Source organism: Puma concolor, chromosome C1 (assembly GCF_028749965.1).
Source record: "Puma concolor isolate L17-30 chromosome C1, mPumCon1.1.hap2, whole genome shotgun sequence".
Lineage (NCBI taxonomy): Eukaryota > Metazoa > Chordata > Mammalia > Carnivora > Felidae > Puma > Puma concolor.
The window spans coordinates 157281330-157304411 of record NC_141674.1 but is presented as its reverse complement, the minus strand read 5'-3'; the positions used below and the strand labels follow the sequence as shown (position 1 = coordinate 157304411).

Here is a 23082-nt window from a genome sequence, read left to right as displayed (position 1 = left end):
GTAACAGGCAAATATAAAATGAAGAACAGTCATCATGGCTATATTCCTTTCATGCAAAATAACATTAAAGACAAAGTGTACTAAATGAGATAGAGGGCCATTCAACAGATAGAAGATACTAATCCCACTGTGAAGCTGTAACCCTGTAGGCCTCTACATGCTGACTAGCATAGTACAACAACATATAAACATATTTCTTATCAGTAATAAGAAATATAAACATATTTCTTATCAGTAATAAGAAATATAAACATATTTCTTATCAGTAATAAGAAAAAGGAGAGCTTTATGGGAATCTAATTGCTGTGGGTGACATTCACATATCTCCCTCCATCTTTGCCATATGAAATTTCAAAAGGAAATGATTTGCATTATATAATTAGGAAGGCTTATTTTAATATATTTACTCATTATCATTAAACAACTATCGGTTATCTACAGTAAGCATACGATACATTCACAATGCACCTTTCAATCTAGTTGGAAAGAGAGGCAGGAAATTATAACCCAAGAGTTAATAGGTTTGTACCAGCTAAGTTGGGAGCCTACGGGAGAGGACATAATCCACTCGGGTGTATCAATAAGCAGGTGTCAGGGCAAGCATCCTCAGAAGGGGGACATCTGCCCTGAAACATGAAGGAGCTGGCCATGTGACTATGTGGAAGAACAAAAGGGAGGAGACAGCAGCATTACCAATGAATCATGTTGGGGAAACTGGGTAATGATTTTGTGGAAAGCATCAAAGAGTTCCTCATGTCACAGCATGTTACAGAGTATTAGATGGAGTTAAGAGTTAGATGGTTTTTAAAATGATAAAAAATCTTTAGAGAAGTAGCAAATGATTTCAGTTGGACTTTCTAAGCATAAAAAATTTAAAGTAAAAAAATCTTTTAGTGGCTCAGTCGGTTAGGCATCTGACTCTTGATTTAGCTCAGGTCACCAACTCATGGTTTGTGGGATCAAGCCCCCATGGGGCTCTGCACTGACAACGTGAAGCCTGCTTGGGATTCTCTCCCTCTCTCTCTGACCCTCCCTGGCTTCCACACGCTCTTTCTCTCTCAAAATAAATAAATAAACAAAAAAAATCTTTTAAACAAAAATAATTATAAGACAAAAGGAAAAGTGGAGGGGCAACTGTAATAAATAAGCTAAAAGTGTTACTTTTTCAATAAAGTACACTGACAAGTCAGAAACAAAATTGTAGACATGACTGAAAATAAAGGCCTCAAAAGAATGATTCACAAATAAAAAATGATAGCAAATATGTATGAAATGGTTTCTACGTGTCAGACATTAATCCATTTAGTGCTCTCAACCACCCTATGAGGTAGAGACTATTTTTATTTTTTATCTCCGTTTTACAGATAAGGAAACAGAGACACAGGAAGCTTGCAAAACTTGCTCAAGATAGGTGGCTGGTGAATTTCAGAGCTGGAAGGGGAAGCCAGGCAGTCTGGCTCTAGGTTCTGTGACTTTACAATCTGTGCTACTTCTCAAGGAATACACGTGTCCAAACACCAAAACCAAACCCAAACACTCACCTTCTCAGTAAACAGGTGAAGCGAACTTCAAACAACAAGGAGACTGTTCTGTCATGAACTGACTCCTATTGCGAATATAATAAAAACATATAGAAACGAGTCCCAGAGAGCTAACCCAGTATATAATTATGACTCAAAAGAAATTCCAAGTTTTAATAGTAATTTGAACTCTTAAGCAAATAAACAAGAAGTTAACTTTTTTTTCTTTGCAATTGTCTAAAGTCAATCCAATAAATCTTTATTTAGTCCAAACTAAGAGCCAGGAAGAAAGTGAGCTGGTGGGCCACAAAGAAGCCCACAAAGCTGGTGCAAACACAGATATCAGCTTCAATAAGGCAAACACACTTTCAGTGATGCATCAATAGCCTTCCTGCTGTATTTTGGATGCGTTATAAAGAAGTCAACTGTTTAGTACTTGGAAAATTGATTTAGAACTAAATTGGGAGAGTGATGAACTAACTTCTATCAAATCTCAACATATGATCTATAATCCAGCTCAGACTCGTGTACAGGATATCATACTGATGGACACAGCACAGGCTCACAGCCATTAGCATGAATAAGTTTTCTGTAATTCTCAATATTTGCATATCCCTCAGCTAATAATAAAATTCATCTCTTTTAAACATTCATATTGCTGCTGCCAAGTCAAATTTGTAATCAATTTGAGTTTTATATATTTTACCCTCATTTGAATATTATAAAACCAAGAAGTAGATGGAGAATAAAATGAAAGAGCAAATGTACAGCACAATCTTGCATTAATTTATAGTTCTTAAAAAAATACATGGAGAGGAAGGGCAAGGAGTAAAACGAGTGAAAGTGTGTGCCATGACAGCACAAAAACTGTACTGTGGCATCCATCCAGTATATGAGCAGAGTGAACCAGATTCCATTTTTAAAACTAGCCTCCGTATGGTCCTATTCCCTCCAAATGCACTGTGTTGTTGTGTATACACTTGTCACCTTCCCCCAAGTTTTTCATTCATTCGAGTTCATTTGATTACCATGCTTTATACATTAACAAAAACAGATAATCTCTCAGGGTAAGAAAAAGAATTAGTTTTTGCCTCCTTACTAACCCTTCCACCCTTCCCTAACCAGTACTCTCCCAGTTCACCAGATACTGGAAGAGATCCTGTACATCCAGTTGCCTGTGAGAGGAAGAAGAGAAGATTCAGCAATGTTGTAAAGCAAAATATTGGTCCTCCAACAATGTTCACATACTAATCCCCAGAATCTGTGAATGTGTTATTCTACATGGCAAAGGGGACTTTGTAGATGTGATTAAGTTAAGAGTTTTGAGATGGGGAGATTATCCTGGATTATCCAGATGGGTTCCACATAGTCCCAAGGGTTCTCATAAGTTAAAGAGAGACGCAAGAAAGTCAGTCAGAAAGGAAAGGTGATGACAGAAGCAGAGGTAGGGTTGAGAGAGAGGGGGTGAGGGGGGCAGTGCAGATTGTACATTACTGGCTTTGAAAGCAGAGGACATGCGTTAATGAATGTCGGCAGCTTCTAGAGGCTGGAAAAGGCAAGAAAACAGATCCCTCCACCCCCCTGGACCTTTTGGGAGGAGCTTGCCCCAGCCAACACCTTCACTTTGGCCCAGTGAAACCCATTTTGGATTTTGGAGCTCCAGAACAATAATATAACAAATTTGTGCCATTGTAAATTACTACTTTTGTGGTAATTTGTTACAGCAGCAATAGGAAGCTAATGCAAGCATCCACTCTACACGTACATACACCTGTCCATGTCAGAATTTACTACATGGTAGATTCTTTCTAAACATCTTTATTTATTTATTTATTTTTTTAATTTGAGAGAGAGAGAGAGAGAGAGAGAGAGAGAGAGCGAGCGCACATGAATGGGGGAGAGTGCAGAGGGAGAGAGAGAATCCCAAGCAGGCTCCACGCTCAGTGTGGAGCCCAACGCAGGGCTCAATCCCACACCCCTGGAATCATGACCTGAGCTAAATCAAGAGTCAGATGCTCAACGAACTGAGCCACCCAGGCACTCCAGTAGATCCTTTTTAAGTCATATTTTAGTTCCAGGTCCCCCAAATCACACAGATTTATATACACAAACCACCTTGTGATAGAAACATCTTTGAAGTTATTCTTCATGCCCCAAAGAAGAAATGCCCATCTACTTATAGATAAGACTAAGTTTAAATGTCCATTTAGATTTTAATCTCTCTGAGTAAAAGAACTGCCGTTTCTAATTGTAGTAATGTATTATCATATAGACTTGTCCTGTTTTGTGCAGCTCCTAGCGTCTCACAAGAAGTACTTCTGGTACTAAAGCAGTTAAGAACAAATAGAATTTAGTCAGAAATTAGATAATTATTAGTACAGTAATATTGCCAGTTTTGGGTATATTTGGACATTTAATCCTATTGCTATTAAATATTTCAAATTAATTGCTTAGTGTAGTTAAAGAATTGCCCAGTTAAAAAAATCAATAATTGAATAAAATGACTTAAGTTTCTTTGAAATGGTCAAATAAATTAGAACCATTAAATGCCTATCAATGGTGCATAGTTTTACAACTTAGGTCTCATGTTAGACATTTCCCTAGCATAATCAAACGTATATTGCATTATAACAATGATAACTGCCCGTTAATGAGTATTGATTATGTGGTAAGCATTTTGCACGTATTCTTATACACCTACATTTTACATCTAATTCTTACAGCAACCGTATCTGATCGGTGGTATTATTTCCATTCAACTGATGAAGAAAGTAACATTTAAAAGATAAAATCATCTAGTAAGTGGCTGAGCCTGGAATTGAGTTCAAGTATTTCTGAACTACCTGTTCAACTCTACACAGTCTCTCATGTAAATATTTTAAATTAAAATATAACATTTTATTATAAAATACATTTTAATTAAGGCTATGAATCCTTTCTGCTTCCTAAACATCTATACACAAATCCTTTCTAAACATTTATTTTAGCGCATGTAGGGATAAGTCAAGGGGAAACCAATAAAGTTGAATTTATATGACTCTAATTGTTTCTTTTTTCATCCTTATAAGCTTGGGTTTAGAATTAGAAATCGAAGTGAATTCCTCAATTATATTTCTTTGGTCACTACAGAGATCAAACTTGAGATGGGGTTAGGTATCGATCCACGCAAACAGGGAAATGACAGACTTGACTACAAGGGAAGAGAAATGCAAAGCAAGGGCCACTGCTCTAATTTTCTCTTGATCAATTCTGCTCCAGGGCATGGCAGGTGGTGTCCTGCTTCCACCACAGTGTCCTCTTGTTTGAATCTGCATCCCAAGTATACAATAAAAGTATCTGATAAACTCTCTTCCTAAGGCTTTAGTCATGCAGTTAGTAAACATCTACCACCCATCTACCATGAGCCAAGCACAGTGCTCAAGGCTGGGCATGACCTAATCACCATTATATTCAGTCCTGCTCTACTTGAAGAGAGAAGAAAAGAAAAAAACCAGAGAGCTTCTCAGGAAATACAGTATTCTAAGAAGTGTTGATTTGGCCTTATCTCTAAAAACAGCAATACAACAGGTTGCATCATTTCAACATGCTGACTTCTGAATAAAACCAGCTCCCAGATGGCTCAGCCTGCTAAGGAAGCTGGCTTGACTGAAGACACACCAAATGTAGTTCTCTTTAGGTGGGGAATCTTGAGGAACTTGGTGGCACACACTCCACATCCCCACCCCCAAAACCATATTTGTTTATATGGAGATGACATAAGATGGACCAAGCTCAATCCTATTTGATGGGGTTAAAGAGCCACTTGTAGCCCACCACAGGCTCAATTTCCCTTTAGATTTTCCCCACTTAACCTGGGCAGTGAGTAGCTCCCTCCACTGTGCTCTCCCACCACTTAAAAATTACACTTCGATTTGCATGACATTACATTTTAGTGTATCTTTGAAGTTCCTCTGCCTGCCATATCCCCGCCCACCCTCCCACCTCCCACTGGGCTTCTGTCACCTTCCACCAACATGCAAGTTCCCCCAGCACAGGACAGAGCTAAGTTAATTTTGTAAACCTGTTTTACTCCAGGTTCTGTCTTGGGCTCTTATCCATCAGGAGGCAGACCCACACGCAGATCAACCATCCACTCTGGACCCAGAAGGCCCAATATTATTCTATCTCTGACATTCACTTTTGACTTTAAGCAAATTGCTTAACTTTTCTAAGCCTCTTTCTTCTTCCCTCTATCATGGGAATGATAACAGATCCTAGTGATTGCCTGTGAGGACTGAAGGAGATCTTATAAAGTAGTTTACATAATATCTTGCACACAGTAAATAATAAATGGTCACTAGCTGCCAGTCACCCTAGGTGTTATTATATCTCCTGCATGTAATTATACAGGTAATCTGAGCTGGTACAAGTCTAAGAATAATAAAAGTTATGAAATTTCCCAAAGATCAAAGCTATAAGGAGAAAGGATAGGACTTGACTCTGATCCACCTAAATCTAAAGCCTTCTGTAGGGATATTCCATTCCTCTTTATAAACCTGGTATCTACCACGTTTCCTGAAACAAAGAGAGCACAGTAAATCATGAAGGAATGGAACTACACGATGAGATTCAAGCAAAGAAGATGGCATAACCCTACTCATATGGCCACAGGCATGGAGAAAATACGTAAAGGAGAAGAAATTACTAACTCAATGAATATGATATTCAAACTGTATCTTGACACTAGCTCATGAACTGGTTCACCAGCAAGCAACAAGGCAGTCCTCTGAAAACGTAAAGCTCATGAAAACCACCCTTGTATACAGATCAACTGTTTCCTTCCAAAAAAACATTCCCCACATTTTCCCCTCTTCTACGTAATTTAGGTAAAGCCATGAAACCATCAGTCAGTTATTTAACATTTTTCATTTCCCTATGCAACTTCTGAACGGTTTGCATGGTGCAGTGAGCCATGGTCTGGACCAGCCAGGTGGTGAGGATGCAGCCACTCCCTGAGTCTCTGCTGCCCTGTGGCTGCCTGCTACAGGCAAGGAGAAGGGTCTTGGATTTTTCTCACCTGTGATCCATTACACTGTTGCTCTGCTAGGTAACTTTGCCTTGCTATGTACCTCTACTAAATACCTCTACTAAGTACCTTTATTTAGGTGTTAAATAATCCCTAAATAGAGTTGTTGCTATATTCATTTAATCTGAATGTAGGTATTCTTCCTACTTGAGTATTCCTTTTATTTAAATTGAATTCCATCCTTTTCTTCCAAAAGTCTCTATTGCAGAAAATCCCCAAATTTCATGTCATTCTACATTATTCCATGTCTGCTTGAGTTGCTACCTTTTTGATACAACTTTTCCTATTTTCTAAAGTACTCCTTTTTTATTCCCACTGCTTCATTACTGCTTTTCCTTTTCACAAACTCCCTGTGATTGCCCATCTCCAAATCTCCTTTACGTGTGGCTCGTTTACTAGTGGGCAGTACCTTTGTAAAGAGAATATCTTCCATCTTCTTTCTGGTTGGTTTTTTTTTTTTGTTTGTTTGTTTGTTTGTTTGTTTGTTTTAGTTAGGCTAGAACTTGAAAAATGGCAAGCAAATGTAATCACTTCTTAACCACAGAGAGATAGTCATCAAAGTCAGTCTGTGATTAGCAGCAAATGTGTGTGCCTCTGAAAGGCAGTGCAGGAACAGACTAGTTAACATGTCCATCAGCACCTCTAAAACTGTCAGGACCTCCAGATTACACAAAGTGACTTCATTCTGAGGTCAGAGCAATTTGTTGGTAGATGGAGATGAGTCATGCATACTAGCTTAGAATCTGTCTTCCCTAAAATGGTCCATTTTTTCTCTCATTGGTTTTGTAAAAATCCATATGAAGCTAGTTCATGTATACTGAACTGTTTTGTTCAGTTCCAAGTATGTTGAGGGCACTCAACAGGTCAAAAAATGAGCCACAGTAATATAATGGAGATGCTGAACCTTTACTAATTTGCAGCTTTGAGAAACATCCCGTGGTGTGCCCATCTTTAAGTGGTTTGTTTGTAGGAGGCAGAGGTAGGGAAGTTAATTACTTCCCGACTATGACTTTAACTCATTTCTGTGCTAGTTGCATTCTGGAACAGCCAGAGTTTTCTGGATCTGTTTTTAGGAATTCCCCGATACTTCGCCCTCTTTCTAACTCTCACCTCTCTTCTAAGGTTAGCATGTGACAAAGGATATTAAAAGAAAGCCCAAATCATCAAATTCTGACTCTTACCAATTTAGACAACTGATGCTGTGGCAGCTTTTCTCCTACTAATCACCCTTTTCCTTTGAGTAATAAAATATATTTAAGCCTTTGTCTTACAGAAATTTAGTTCCAAATTTACACCAACTCTTTTCAATGACCTTAAGGAAGTCTTTGTTTAAAAGTGCTTTCTCTGCCTAAGTCTACAAACTACAGTATCCTTTGATATGTTATTTTTTCTTTTAAAACTAATGGCCGATAGGCTTGATCAAAAAAGGGAAACCACACTAATTCTACGTACTTTCTTTACTGAACATTATTTGGAAAAGCTAAGCAGTCGAGGGAAAAGAGAAAATGCTTCAATAATGTAACATACTGCTTGGTGAATAACTGACTCCTCTGGAAATAAATTCTGTCTTCCAGAGCAGTGATGTTCTTAGAAAAATTCCACTTTCTAAGAAAATGAATACTTTCAAAACAATGTGGGCTTTAATCATTTAACCTTGGGTAAGATGACAAAAATGCTAATGTTCAGCAGAAATGTTATGAATCTGGGGCACCTGGGTGGCTCAGTAGGTTAAGTGTGCAACTTCGGCTCAGGTCATCATCTCACAACTTGAGTTTGAGACTCACATCAGGCTCTGTGCTGACAGCTCAGAGCCTGGAGCCTGCTTTGGATTCTGTGTCTCTGTCTCTCTCTGCCCATCCCCCACTTGTGCTCTGTCTCTCTCTCTCTCAAAAATAAACATTAAAAAAAAAGAAATGTTATGAATCCATGTTTTTCTTACAAAAGCTATAGGTTCTACTAATGTGCTGTAAATTGAAAGGTAATTTGCATCTTGTTCAAATGTTTGTATCGTAACAACTACTTTCTCATTACTGTCCCTATAATTGTAGGGGGCGCTAAAAATGCTCTATATATTTTGAACAGTCTTTTCAATATAGAACAGGGATGTTTATAAAGTGTAATAATTTTAATGTATCAAAACTTTGAATCGGTCGGGTCCTAGGTTATTCTGTCACCAACAATTAACGTGACCTACATGCCCTTTGCATATAAATGTGGACTGTAACTTCAAAAGAAAAAGATGATGTCAGTTTCCTAATGCTATGCAGGTACTAGGGACAGTCCAAAGAGGGGAAGTAATTTAATAGTCTGCCCTGCTTAAGATACACATGAAGTACATAGTTAGTCAGTCTCATCATCCCTTAATTTATTTATACTTATTTATCTTTAAAAATTTGGCATTGGCATTTGTTTCTTTTCCCTTAGAGTCAAAACCTAATCCTCTAAGTGCACCATAAGTGGAGCAACTCAGTTTATGCTGCTTATTTCACTCTTGTTTTTATTTTACTCTTGTTTTTATTTTTTTTTAATTTTTTTTTCAACTTTTTTTTTATTTATTTTTGGGACAGAGAGAGACAGAGCATGAACGGGGGAGGGGCAGAGAGAGAGGGAGACACAGAATCGGAAACAGGCTCCAGGCTCCGAGCCATCAGCCCAGAGCCTGACGCAGGGCTCGAACTCACGGACCGCGAGATCGCGACCTGGCTGAAGTCGGACGCTCAACCGACTGCGCCACCCAGGCGCCCCTCACTCTTGTTTTTAAAGGGTGAAGTGTAAAAATCACTCTTTAAATGTTATCCAGATTAAAACTTGCTCTTTTCTATGCACATTAAAACAGTAACAACAAAAAAAAGACAGTAACATCTGTGAACAACAAAGAATTTAATTAAAACTTGCAAACAAAAGATTTCCTAGGCCAATGGTATTTTAGATCAAGTGTAAGAGAAGGTGAGAGGTGGGAAGTCGGGGGGAGTGAATTGTAAGAAGCAATTTTAAAATTATATATTGGGCCTCATTGTAAAATTCCATATGAAGCTTTAAATTGGATTAAGTTCCCCAGACTATTTCTTTTAGACACCAAAAGTCTTGGGCAGATGGACAAGTCATTTCAGCTTAGTGTGACCTGCCACTGTATTAGGACACCTCACCTGATAGGGAAGAACTCAGACGGTAAACTTAAGCAACTCCTTGTTTGTCAGCAATTACTATTTTAAAAATTTTAGACATGTAACCACAACTGCAGGCCATCAACCACTGGCCAGGAGCTCAGCACCGGTTTCCATCTCTTAAGTCTTTTGTTTGCCTGCATAACCGTATCTACCATGATTTCAGTCAGTCTCTCTTAGCTTCATCAGTTTACAAAATGGCCATCACAAAGTGGCCAGAAATGCTCTTTATGTGCCCTCTTTGGGAGTAGGAGGAGTCTAAAGCATTTCTAAGAATGATCTGCTCGTGCTTTCCGTAACGACGAGTGGCAGAGCCTGTCCTAACATTCTTGCAGAAGTGGTTATTGCATTTTTATTATTATTCGGAACTAAAATTCCTAGATTCCCAAGACATAAATGGGCAGTCGAGATGAAAACAGCTAACTGTTTGTTTTAACGTTTGACATCACAATGTATACACAGTGGATGACCATTAAGCATTTATCAAATGAATTTGTCTTGAAATAATAGTGCAAGATCCAGTGCCCATCTTTCGATAGTTCCTGTTGATAGATTTTGTTACTTTCTCTCTTTTACTTCTTTTTAAAGAGTAGAAAACAAGTTCCTAATTCTGCAACAGAAGATATTTAAGCAGCCTGGAGATGTGAAAGTTGGGATTACAGCTTCCAGGAGGGAGCAAAAATAAACTTCTTGCCTGTGAACCCGTGAGTCTCCCACAATGAAATCCAGCTCATCACCAAAACTGCTCCACAGGACACCGCATGAGCAAGTGAAAATTAGAACTGCACAAGAATGTTTGCTTGGAAAGTAAAACCAGTCAACTTTGGGCTTTCTGCCAAATTCAATTTCTGCCAGGAATTCTTCTGTTATTACATATCTGCAGAAAGCAATTAGAAAAATTTTATAGCTAAAAAATTCCAGATATATTTATGTCTCCATCGCAGTTCAGTCCAGAAGAAAAGAACTAGCCTTCTCAGGCCAGAGGGCTAAAAGCAGGATTACAGACAGAACACGCAGACACTGATGCACACTCACATTTTTCCTTGGAGGAACATCTAATCACAAGTGGTATCCTATTTGCTTTCTGAGATCTAGGAGAAGGACCTCAGTAGGTATTCAGGGTGTCCCAGTGCACTTCTGAGATGGAAGGTTGCCAAGAAAAGCAGATGTGACAGAAAGCCCTACGTCCCATTCACCAGCAGTGCAGGGCCTGAGGAAAACGTCATAAACCTCACCAAGCCTGACACTTGCCATTACAGAAAGTATCTCGAAGGAGGAATTAAAAATGTTGATGCTTTGCAGCATGCTCTGTCTTATTCTTTATAAACTGAGCATGGAGTTGGTGAGTAGCTTAGACCAGACGCATCTGCTCTATCATTTTCAGTCTCCTGAAAAATTCCCGACACCCAACCATATCTAGTTTCCTGGGCTCCATCCCCAGTCTTCTGTTTTTGTCTCACCACACACACTCCATCAGCTCTCGGCTACATCTCTGTTACACCAAGGGCATATCTCTAGTGACTATCTAAGCCCTAATTTTATGTTGTTAAACATTTTAAAATTCAACATAGCCCTTTTCTAAAAAGCATTACTCACAAACCTGTTTCTATTCTCAAATTTTCCAGATGTATATTCGAATAGAGAACATCTGGGGTTCTCGGGAATAATGGGAAATGTGATAAGGAGTCAATATTTATATATTATATATTATGTATTATATATTATATAATGAGAGAAGCATCCTGGGAATGGGAGTACAAATAATACATCAGGGGAAAATGTTGAATTGGTTTCTGGTGAGATAAATTTAGCTCAAGAATGTGGGGACAAATGAAACAGAGAGGGGTCAATGAAAACTCTACTGTTGCAGCTGACAATGGGGCCCCAGTTGAGTGAGCATCAGGTCTAAAGCATGTTTCTTTAAGATCTTAGACCTATCCCTGAAGCCTGGATTCAGGAGCCCTTAACTCCAGGTATCCAACACTCCTGAGTTGTTCCGGGCCTTAGTTTGAAATGCAGGCATGATGTCCATCACAGGCTCCAATCCCACCTTGTTTCTAGTCCACCTTACTTCTGACCTTGCCATTTCTTTTCCTATTAATAGCTTAGCTACATTCCTCAAATCTGATTCATTGCACCTTTCATTGGCTCGTGATCTTTTGCTTTCTTTTCAGCTATTGGATTCTTGTTGGCCTTTGCTGCTTCAGATTCCCTTTATAAACAGTCTGGTCCCTACAGCCCCATCTTTCAGTGCCTTCCCCCTCAGTGAGTGTTCTCCTTCCATCTTTACTCAGACACTGCAAGTGGATCCAAGTTATAGAGAGATGAGGCAAAGAAAAGTAGAGAAGCTGAGGGGCAGGATGTGTTGAAGATAGGAAGATTATGCTGAGGGCCAAGATCAGTTTTAGTTGAAAACAGAGAAAACTGTGGTCTAAGAGAATACTTTGAGAGTCCAAGAACTAAGTCAAAGTAATGAAAAGGTCCAGTAAGTGGCTGTGAGCAGCTCTATCAGAAAGGAGACAGAGTCATTAGGGTTGAGGTAGTTGAAGAGTTCGATTTCTTGAAGAAATGTGATGTTGACATCAAGAACAATAGGAAGGTTATTAGTTTCAAGTGTTGGAATTATTATAATAGAAAGAGGGCACTTAACAGCTTTCTACAACTCCAGAGAAGACAGAAATTTAATTTGAGCTGAAAAGTGCATCTCTGAAAGGTAAGGATGACTTTAACAACAGAACAACCTATTAAATCAGGTAGATGATTTTCTCTCTGAAACAGTTTTTAGTGTGGTGTTTTTCTGAATGTTCAGCATCTAGGAAAACTTGGTACCTTATTTTCTTATCTTCCTCTCTGGGAAAGAGATAATGGTTATGTTATACTAGCCTCATATATTAAATAATAATAATAATAACAAAAACAACAGTAACAGCAAAGGCTTATACAACACTTACCATGTACCAGGCACTATTGTAGTCATTTTACAAATATTAATTTATTTAATCCTTAAAACAACCCTACGAAATAGATATTAATAGTGTCTCTACTTTCAGATGAGGAAATAAGCACAAAGATATTAAATAATTTGCCCAAAGCCACCCAGGTGGTAAGTATAAGAGCCAGAATTCAAACCCAGGCAGTCTGGTTCCAAGGTCTGTGTTCAACTAATTAGGGTTCACCTGACAGCATTTTCTGATTTCCCAATAAAGTGTTATCTAGGGTTCATTTGGAACCTCTTTTGGCCCTCAGAGATGGTGTTTTTGTGATTCTGGTAAACTGAGGGCACTGCATACATCTTAAGGATAATATACTAAGGAATATATTCCAGAGGTCTTTAATGGAAATGAGATTAAAAAAGAAGGAAGAGGAAAGGCAAAGAGAGAGAAGATATTGCATCACTTGAGAAATCTTTCTGATTTCAAGAACTATTCAGATATTGATTAAAATGTAAAGATGATATAAAAAATGAAGTTTTACATATCAGCTCCTGGAACTTTTAACATAAATCTATCCAGGGGAGAAGTATCCTGTAGAAAATGTTTATGTTTATTATTATTATTGTTGTTGTTGTTGTCGTAAGGATGTTTGACACTTTCTTGATACAAATGTTTACAAAATTTTGTGTCAGGTTCAATGTTATGCAAAGAGTAAAAAGAAATGTCATTTTGGATGATATTGTGGTTATTGGTTCTTGTCTGAAGACTACTCTTCTTTATTTGAACATCCAAATGCACTTCAAGAATATGAAAGAAATGGAAGACAAATATGGAGACACCAGTAACACCACACTTTATAAAAAATAATATATAGAGATAAATATGAGCATAATGGAAAATAATGGAAAGAAATGGTAATAACGTACTATAATGACACAGTCAAGAAACTGGGGCCAGTTGGGTTGAAATGGTGAGGTAAATGAAAAGAGGTGAACACTGAAGCCTGAGGTAATTTATTGCTTCTATTTAAAGGGTGGACTATTAGAAAGTATAAATAGTAGTTTAGGGTTGATAACTGCAATAGCCGGACTAGATCTTTTCAGGAAAAAAAATGTAACTTAAATACAAATACATGCCTTCCTTTCATATTTCATTTCTCTGATATTTTACAGAGTCAAAGTTGGGGCTGTTGTCCAGTTCTGGATAACAGATGGATGATGATGCATCCTGAAATTATTCCCACTCCAGAATGAGTCAGTGACTGAAGCAGGAATGCACTAATACAGTTACATTCCTAAAAATATACGATTTTGAGTGCTTTGGGACTTAGAGGGCTAGCATAGTTTCTCCTGAAGAAGGTGGGGCTGTAATGAGCTTCTGTTCCCACTCAAGCATCTGGAAGGGTTCATAGGACAGAAGGAACTAAGCTGGCTGCTGATGGCCGTCACTTGCCCCTTTAGCATCCCTACCTCTAGCCCCTGTATTCTACCTGAAAACTGCTGCTGGGCTTTACCCTCATAGCAAACCAGCAGACTTCCTCCCTGTAGCAGGGAAATATCTTGGGATCCAACAGAAGCAGAGGCAGTGAATTTTATAAAGAGCTTGTAGCTGTAATTGACAACCTTTAATCACGTGAAAAAACTCACTTTATTCTTGTCCCTTCCCAGAAATATTCCAACTTAGCAGTACAACCCTTGTGTGGAGAATCAAAAATTCTAACTTAAAAAACAGATACATTAAAAGGTGGCCCTTAGCTTTACAAAAAGTTTTTTCATTGTCTCCTTCAAGCTGTTATTTACCATTCCCTATGAACCTGGAATTATTTGACAAAAAGGCTTCCTGGCTAGATAAGGTAAAGCTGAGTTCTTATTATGACAGTACAGACTAAAAACAAACAAACAAAATTACCGTAAACAACATAGACAGTGATAAAGCACCTAGGAGGTTATAATGTAATTCATCAGGAAATGGGACTCTACTTATCAAAATGTAACATACATAGCTAAAAAAAACCCAGCCACTTTATAATGTGAATTCTACCTACGTTTTATTTCAATGCAATTAACTTCCTATGAATTAAAAATTACATTAAATGATAATCAAACATTAGTTTATGTTAAGTCACATTCATTGAACTTTCAATGAAGAACACTGAGAACATATTTGGAAATCATTTATAATGCTGGATTTTGCTTGTAAAATTAATGGTGATATGAATTTTTTTTTTTAGCTCTTCAGTGTTGGTAACTACCACGTTGACACATTTAGAAATACACATGCTGATCTATTCAGATTCTTTAGGAAGATGCTATTGGATCTTGTACAAACAGAGATATTTCCCAAAATAAATTCTTTTAATATTATATTTATCTTAAATCATGTGTATGTCTAGAGCAATTTGGCAATTACTTACTTTTGAACCATCAGATATATCTAAAGTGTTCAATTCACCAGGCAGCAGGATATATCCTGCATACGATTATAAGAATGTAGAAGACAGATCTACTTGAAGGTCTGCCAAAAAGAGCAGTGAAAAATCATGTGCCAATGACAAGACAGTGGGGGTGGGGGAAGAGTTCTTCTAACACAGAGGATGAGCAAACTTAAATGCTTAGTAAAATTAAAAAATAAAGCCATCATATTTTGAATTTTAACTAAATATGTGGACCAGGTCTCCTTTTACACAATTTTTCATAATTTTCTGAGAACAGGAAATGCAAAATGAAAAGCAACAAAAACCTACTGTTGGAAAAAAAGGACTTTATCAAGGTATACCTGGAAAGATATCCCACGTCATGGGGGTGGAGTGGGATTGGGTTGATGTTAATGGCATAAAGCTTTGTGGAATGACATACAGCATGAAATAAAAGTCAAAAGAGTTGGTTTCTAGTTCTCTGTGCTTAAGAAGAGTTTACTAATTAATGTTCCTTTGCCTCAGTTTTCTTATCTAGAACTTAAAAGTGTTAAACCAATAGTCACTGAGGTTCTTTATGTCCTCTGTGTAATAAATTCATTTTATTCTTGACAATATTTTAAGAAGTACAGCTACTCTACCAGGAATTTGGATTATCTACTGTACTGCTCACTGGCAGATTATTTTTATGCCATCATTTAGGCTCATAAAGAGTCATTAAATATAGCTACACCATCATCTGTTGTATCTAAAGAGATACGAGTAATCATTGCATTTGCTGACTTTCAATGTTTTCAAGAAAATAAAATCTTTGCTTTTTTCCTTGTCTAATTGTTGTCCTTTGTGCTTTTACTGATTATACTGTACAAATAAAAAATACTCAGGTTAGTTAAATTTACAAGTTATGGATTCCAATGATTAGGAAAGTATATAGGATAAAAGTTTTACTCTGGAGTTCATAGGTAGCATTTCAAAGGAGAAGAGATTTTGTAGACATATGTGACATAATAAAAAATAAATGTTTAGTCTTTGTCCCTGGCTTCTAGCACACAGATCCTACAACTCTTGGAATCTCTTGGTTGGCAGTGTCTTTGGTATGCTAATGAGATGATTCTGGGTCTTCTGTGGGGGTTGGGGGAAAGTAGAAATGAGTTCTGGATAGGAGCTGATTGCCAGAAAAACAACCTAGTGATTAGAGAGTTGGAACATTCAACCCCACTTCCCACCTTTGAAAAGGGGAGAAGGGCTAGAAATCGAATTTAATAACCAATAGCCAATTATTTAGTTAATCATCCTACACAATGACATCTTAATAAAATCCCTAAACAACAGGGTTTGGTGAGCTTCCAAGTGTGTGAATGTGTTGACAGGTATGGAGCCCAGAGAGAGTGTGGTGCTCTATGCCACTGTCTGCTGCCCCACTTTGCCCTATGCATCGCTTCTATTTGGCTGTTCCTGGGTTAGTGGAGAAAGTGGGGGGCAATCTGGGGTCTCCTCTAACTCTGCAAGTTAGTATGAAAACTGATTTAAATTGTATACTGAGTTGGTTTTAGAGAATTGGAGAATTGGTTGGTGTCAGAAAACACCACATATTTGTTGTCAGGAAAAAAACCAGTACAATATCTACACAGTCCTATAAAGACCATGCATCTATATGGAATAAATCAGTGTTCTGCAAAAGTCGTTTCTGAATCAGAACAAGCTGAAGTTACCCACCACTCTGCAAGGGATGAGACTGTAATTTGAATGAGAAGTGTCTGTGTCAGAAGCAAAACAAACAATAAACAAATTACAACTTAATTAAGTTTCAAAGTGTAACTTTTGAATGCTTTCAGATAGGAGGTGGGAAGCAAATAAAAAGGACCATGTCATGTCAATTAAGTTCTGTCCCCCACAGATTGTTTAATCAAAGTTTTGGCATTACAATGCCAGGAACTTATTAAGTGTCTGCCCTGCTCTATAAATTACTGAATCTAGACATGACTCCCAGCTAGGAAACAGGTCTTACAAAATGGTCTCTTAGTGCCCAGAGCTGTGTATCTGTATGAGGGAAAGACAGAGAGAAACAGAGAGAGAGAGAGGAGAGGAAATCGTTCCCAGTACCAAGCTTACTAGGAGAGTCTAACCCCAAATCATCTCATCATAAGTTATATTTTACCAAACAAGTAAAAAGAATACTGATGTGCATAAGTTGTTCGATTGTGGTAAATATGAGAGACAGAGCAGGGAAGCTGACTGAATAGTGACAGCTATCAGTGGTAGACAACTGTAAATTATCTATGAAATTTGTGGGCTTTTTACCAAAAATAAACCAGAGGAAAGGCAACCAACCCTTTCTTCCTCTGTAATTATAGAAGACTTGAGGCCTGGGATGACATTTTTGCATGAACATCTTTTGAAGCAAAGCTCTCTCTGTTCACTGGAGAATGAATGCCTACTTTTAATTTTCAGGTTGGTGAAGGAGGTTATATCTTAAAGATGCCCAACATCAGATGAAAGCAGAAACATTTACTCCAAACTCCGGACTACAGTTTTCCCAAATGGCTGGCACTCTGCCAAATTTGCAGACATCCAAAATGCTCTCAAAAATGGAACTTGTTGGGGCGCCTGGGTGGCTCAGTCGGTTAAGCGTCCGACTTCGGTCATGATCTCACAGTCTGTGAGTTCGAGCCCTGCATCGGGCTCTGTGCTGACAGCTCAGAGCCTGGAGCCCATTTCAGATTCTGTGTCTCCCTCTCTCTCTGCCCCTCCCCTGTTCATACTCTGTCTCTCTCTGTCTCAAAAATAAATAAACGTTAAAAAAAATTAAAAAAAAAATGGGACTTGTTGTTCATTTACATGTTAATACTAAGAAGGCCAAATACTCAAAGATGAGGCAGAGAAGTAGAGGAATATTTAAGCATAGAACTCAAGACTTCATTTCTGATCCAATATTTTTGCCACTCAATGGTGATATCTTTAAAACTCCAGGGAGTTCCTGGGTGGCTCAGGAGGTAAGTGTCCGATTCGGCTCAGGTCATGATCTCACAGTTTGTGAGTTCGAGTCCCACATCGGGCTCTTTGCTGTTAGCACAGAACCTGCTTCAGAGCCTCTGTTCCCCTCTCTCTGCTCCTCTCCAGCCTGCAACCTCTCTCTCTCAAAAATAAACATTAAAAAAAAAAAAACTCAAAACAGGTGCTCTTTCATATTAAAAATCATGGCTTTGAATGTAGCTGAGGTAAATATTTTACTCCTTTGGCATTTTGCACATGAAATTTTCCAATAATTTAAACAACCTACAGCTTGTCAGTGACCAAATGGAGCTCTGGTAAAAATAAATATCTTTCAGTTCAGCACCAGCTGGCTATATTTAAACCCTGTATTATGTAATCTTAAAGTGTCCTTGCTTGTAGTTGGTGTCTTAAGATATTCTGTTATAATGCCTGTCCCAAATCACTTCAGTCTCTAACATCTAAACACTTAAGGCGCAACAGGACCAAATTAAAGTGTTCACAGGCAATCGAAGACAGAAAAAATCCATCTGAAACAGTATATAGGCCATGATGCCTTTAAAGTAAAATCTCAGTCTTCTCTCTTTAAGTTTGTAGTTACTATAATTAGGGCTGGCAGATCCAACTGGCAGTGCTTTCCTTAATTCTGCAAAACATCGAAGAACCTGATTCTTTAATCCTTACGCCTAGTAATGCTCCCAAAGGAGATGAGACTAGCTCGGGCATGAAGTACAAAATCAAACTAACGCTGGAGAAAGAATAATTTTCAACCCATTCCTCTGAGCAAGCTGCAACAGTCGAAGATATTTTAAATTCTCCCTTCCCCTCACCAAATTCCAAGAAATACAGTTTATATTTTTTGGTATATTCATTGTGTATTTTACTAATTTACAGTCATAAAAGATACACTAATTTTTCAGTTTTCTTTTTTAGCTATAAATTATAGTATTCACTCATGACTTTTTAGTTTCAAGTTTGGCTCATTATTCCTCAACACTACATATGAAACATGCTAACTCTCTGGCAGAGAGTAATATATGAAGCCTTAAATATAACAATATAAAGTAATGTTAAATATTGTCATAAAAACAAAATACAACTGAATATTTTCTTTTATAACAAGTTCAATTTGACCTGTGGTCTTCACTGATCTGTAACATATTCCAACCCAGGAAGTGGGTATGTATCAACGACTATATTGCACATACCTTTGGTAATAGACTTAACCCCGAGTTCGTGAAAATGTCATGTATCTTCACAGACGAGTTTCCTCCCTTGTTTCACATACAGCAAATTTCCCAGTCCCCTGAAAGCGGTCGGTGGAGTGGAGGCCGGCTCCACTGAAGGGTCTATCAAGCAAGTAGATGGGACGGCTGAATTTATTTTAGCCCCGTGTCTAAAGGATGCAACTTGGCACCTATTTTTAGGAACTGAGCTCTGTCTAGGTGGGGCCTGAGTCAACTACTCTTTTCAGAAGTGTGTCTCTGAGGTCACTCTGGCTCGCAGTGTCCTCGGTAATGTATGCATGGTTTTAACACATGTGCAGTCAATCAAAACCCCTTCCGCAGCCAAGGCCATCAAGCCAATTCTCAACTTTGAAACAAAGCCTAAACAATAATCAGCACCAATGAGGAAAAGGAGGGACTAAAGGCCTTGAATTACTCCCATTGGTTTAAATAATTTTAATCTTTCAAGAGGCAAGAATATGAAAATAAACCATGTAGAAAAAGTTCCAGTGTATTCTGGTGGAATTAGTGTCCTCGGGAAGAGGAAGTATTACTTTTATTTAGAAAATGTTTTTCGATATGGAAAGTGTTTGCCTTTTGAGGTCTCATATGCAAGGCAAAACACTATTGTAGTGTTTCTATAAATAAGGAAAGTGCTCTTTTGGTTAAAAAAGTGAGGAAAGAAGGGGTAAGAAGACATTCTAGCTTAAAATCACTTGGCATGAGGAAGAACAGTCAGGGGAAGGAGTCACCTCACATGCTCCTGAGATAATAATATTGAATGTCCTTTGCTGCTGCCTTACTTACTCAGCATGACCTGACCTGGAAGAAAGTAGAAGTCACCAAGCATTGCTATTTGGTTCCATAATGCCAATACCTAATACTTCCTAAGTAAATATAAAATAACCAGCTTCCCCTATCTCTCTTCTATTATTTTCCTAGTGCAGTGTTAAGTGGGATATTAATGGCATCACAGCAAACCCAAAAAGAGAGGATGTTTCCCTTTGACTTAAGGAAAACAGTTATATACTGTTTATTTTGTACAAAATGTTTACAAGTGAGCTATTTCTCATATTATTTACTAAGAAAAACCAGTATATACATTTTTCCATGTGCAATATTGATTTCTATTAAAAGTCAAGGAGTGATATCCCAGCTAATTAACTCTAAGAAAAGCCTTCTAAAATGGTATCCCTGTATGCTCCACAAGATCCTTCAGGGCCAGGAGCCAGTATAGTCCAATTATTTTAGAGTTGTGCTGTCCAGTACAGTGGCCATTAGGCACATGTGGCCATTTAAATTTTAACTGATTAAAATTAAATAAAATTTAAAATTCAGTTTCTCATTGTGGCATTTTTTAAATGTTTATTTATTTATTTTGAGAGAGAGAGAGTGCAGGGGAGGGGCAGAGAGAGAGGGAGAGAGAGAGAATCCTAAGCAGGCTCAGCACTGTCAATGCAGAGCCGGATGCAGAGCCTGAACCCACAAATGGCAAGATCACGACCTGAGTCGAAATCAAATCAAGAGTCCGACGCTGAGCTGTCTGAGCCACCCAAGCACCCTCGCACTAGCCACATTTTAAGTACTCAGTTGCCACATGTGGTTAGTGACTATGCATTAGTACAGATACAGCACATTTCCATTATTACAGAAAATCCTACAGACAATGCTGATTTAGAACACAGGATTTCAGAGGTGCCTGGGTGGCTCAGTCCGTTAAGCGTCCGACTTCGGCTCAGGTCATGATCTCACGGTCTGTGAGTTCGAGCCCCACGTGGGGCTCTGTGCTGACAGCTCGGAGCCTGGAGCCTGTTTCAGATTCTGTGTCTCCCTCTCTCTCTGACCCTCCCCCATTCATGCTCTGTCTCTCTCTGTCTCAAAAATAAATAAACGTTAAAAAAAAAAATTAGAACAGAGGATTTCAACACAGCTTTGGTGTTCACCAAACTCTTGACCTGGCAAGTTTCCTATGTTGTGTAAGCTTCACTTCACTTATCTGTGATTAAACATGACTAAGTTTATTTACCTTAAATGGTTGCTTTGGAGATTAAATAACATATATAAAATATTTACCTTAGTCTAAATCTAGGACAAAATATTTATTTTAAAGTGATTCTTATTACTTTATCTCACTATATACTTAAAACAGCACTAGATCTAAAATCACAATAGTTCGACTTAAGTTATGAGGAGATGGATCCTCCAATGTGTATACAGTCAACTTTACTCTTATATTTGCATATAGATGCTAGTGATGCTTATGGTGGTTTTATTCTTTCCAAATGCTGTTAATTCCGCAAAGATGTGACTTATAGCTTCTTCATTTTCCCTGCTTATTCCAAACTACCTGCTTTCTCATTCCACTGAGTGACGTATTTTTTTCAACTGTTCTTTATATTTCACTTAAGATAACCTTTCTTCAAATTTCCTCTTTTAATCCTTTCAGCAAAGGAATATATTTGATTTAAATGCATGCACATAAATAAAATTATTTTTTCATATTTTTCTCATTATAATTTTCTAATGCTTATAATCATCCCAAAACACAATGATTATACATTGTTAAAAGAAAAAAAAAATAATGGATAAGAAAAGAAAACTTGGTGGAACATCATAAAATAGTTGGTAATGGAATAAGAGCAATAAATGTCAGATCTGGGGGTGCCCGGGTGGCTCAGTAAGTTCATCGTCCAGCTCTTGATCTTGGCTCTGGTCATGATCTCATGGGTTATGGGATCAAACCCCACATCAGGCTCTGTGCTGACAGCTCTGAGCCTCCTTGGGATTCTCTCCCTCCCTCTCTCTCTCTGCCCCTCCCCTGCTTGCATGTGTGGTCTCTCTCTCTTCCTCAAAATAAATAAATTGAAAAAAAGATCTATAGTAGCATGCATAAATTAATTAACCTAAGATCAAGCAAAAATTTGCAGTTACAGAACTAAGTAGCTATCATGCAATTTGGTTTATTCATTTTAGTCATGAAGACAATGAAAATATAAGCACTTGGATTCTTTTTTTTAAATGTTCTTAATGTTTATTTATTTTTGAGACAGAGAGAGACAGAGCATGAACAGGGGGAGGGTCAGAGAGAGAGGGAGACACAGAAGCCAAAGCAGGCTTCAGGCTCTGAGCTGTCAGCACAGAGCCCAATGTGGGGCTTGAACTCGTGAACCGCAAGATAATGACCTGAGCCCAAGTCGGACACCCAACCGACTGAGCCACCCAGGTGCCCCTAAGCACTTAGATTCTTACTATTTATTATTTTGGTTGTTTCAGACACTGATTTTAATTCTTTGATAGCAATCGAATCAATTATTATGAAATTACTATGAAAGTAAGATGGATGAACATGTGGGTAGACAGATGAACAAATGGGGACAAACAGGGATGATGAGATAGATATATAGGTAGATAGATGAGATGTAGATAGACAGGTAGAAAGATTCATAAGGTGATTCCTTGTCTCATAAATCTTAAAAAGTTGAAGTGGAAAATTTTCCTGCCTCTCCAATACACAAACACACTTTAAATTATCTTCACACTGCCTAGATACCTATACCTATTAAAACCTGTGTTGTACTCAACTGAAACCTACATAAGAATGTTGCTCCTAGTGAGATGGAGTAATTAGCATAAGACCAGTGCCCCCACTGAGAACGATTTAAAAAGCTGGATCAATTACAAAAAAAAAAAATATGTATATGTGTAAGGCATCAGGAATCAGCCAAACAATAAGAACCAGAGGGAGTACAATTCAAGAAAGGCAAGAACCT

At 38.0% G+C, this 23082-nt stretch overlaps 1 protein-coding gene across 2 annotated transcripts in view; it reads right to left on the bottom strand.

Moving 5' to 3' along the window:
* LOC112872106 (xin actin-binding repeat-containing protein 2) overlaps positions 1-19525 on the bottom strand; it is a 73220-nt gene extending 53695 nt beyond the window's left edge. For both annotated transcript variants that reach the window (XM_086718815.1, XM_086718816.1), the window contains exon 1: positions 19295-19525. The gene's annotated coding sequence lies outside the window, so the exon portion shown is untranslated. The remainder of the gene's footprint in view (positions 1-19294) is intronic.
* Between the last annotated feature and the right edge of the window lie 3557 nt (positions 19526-23082).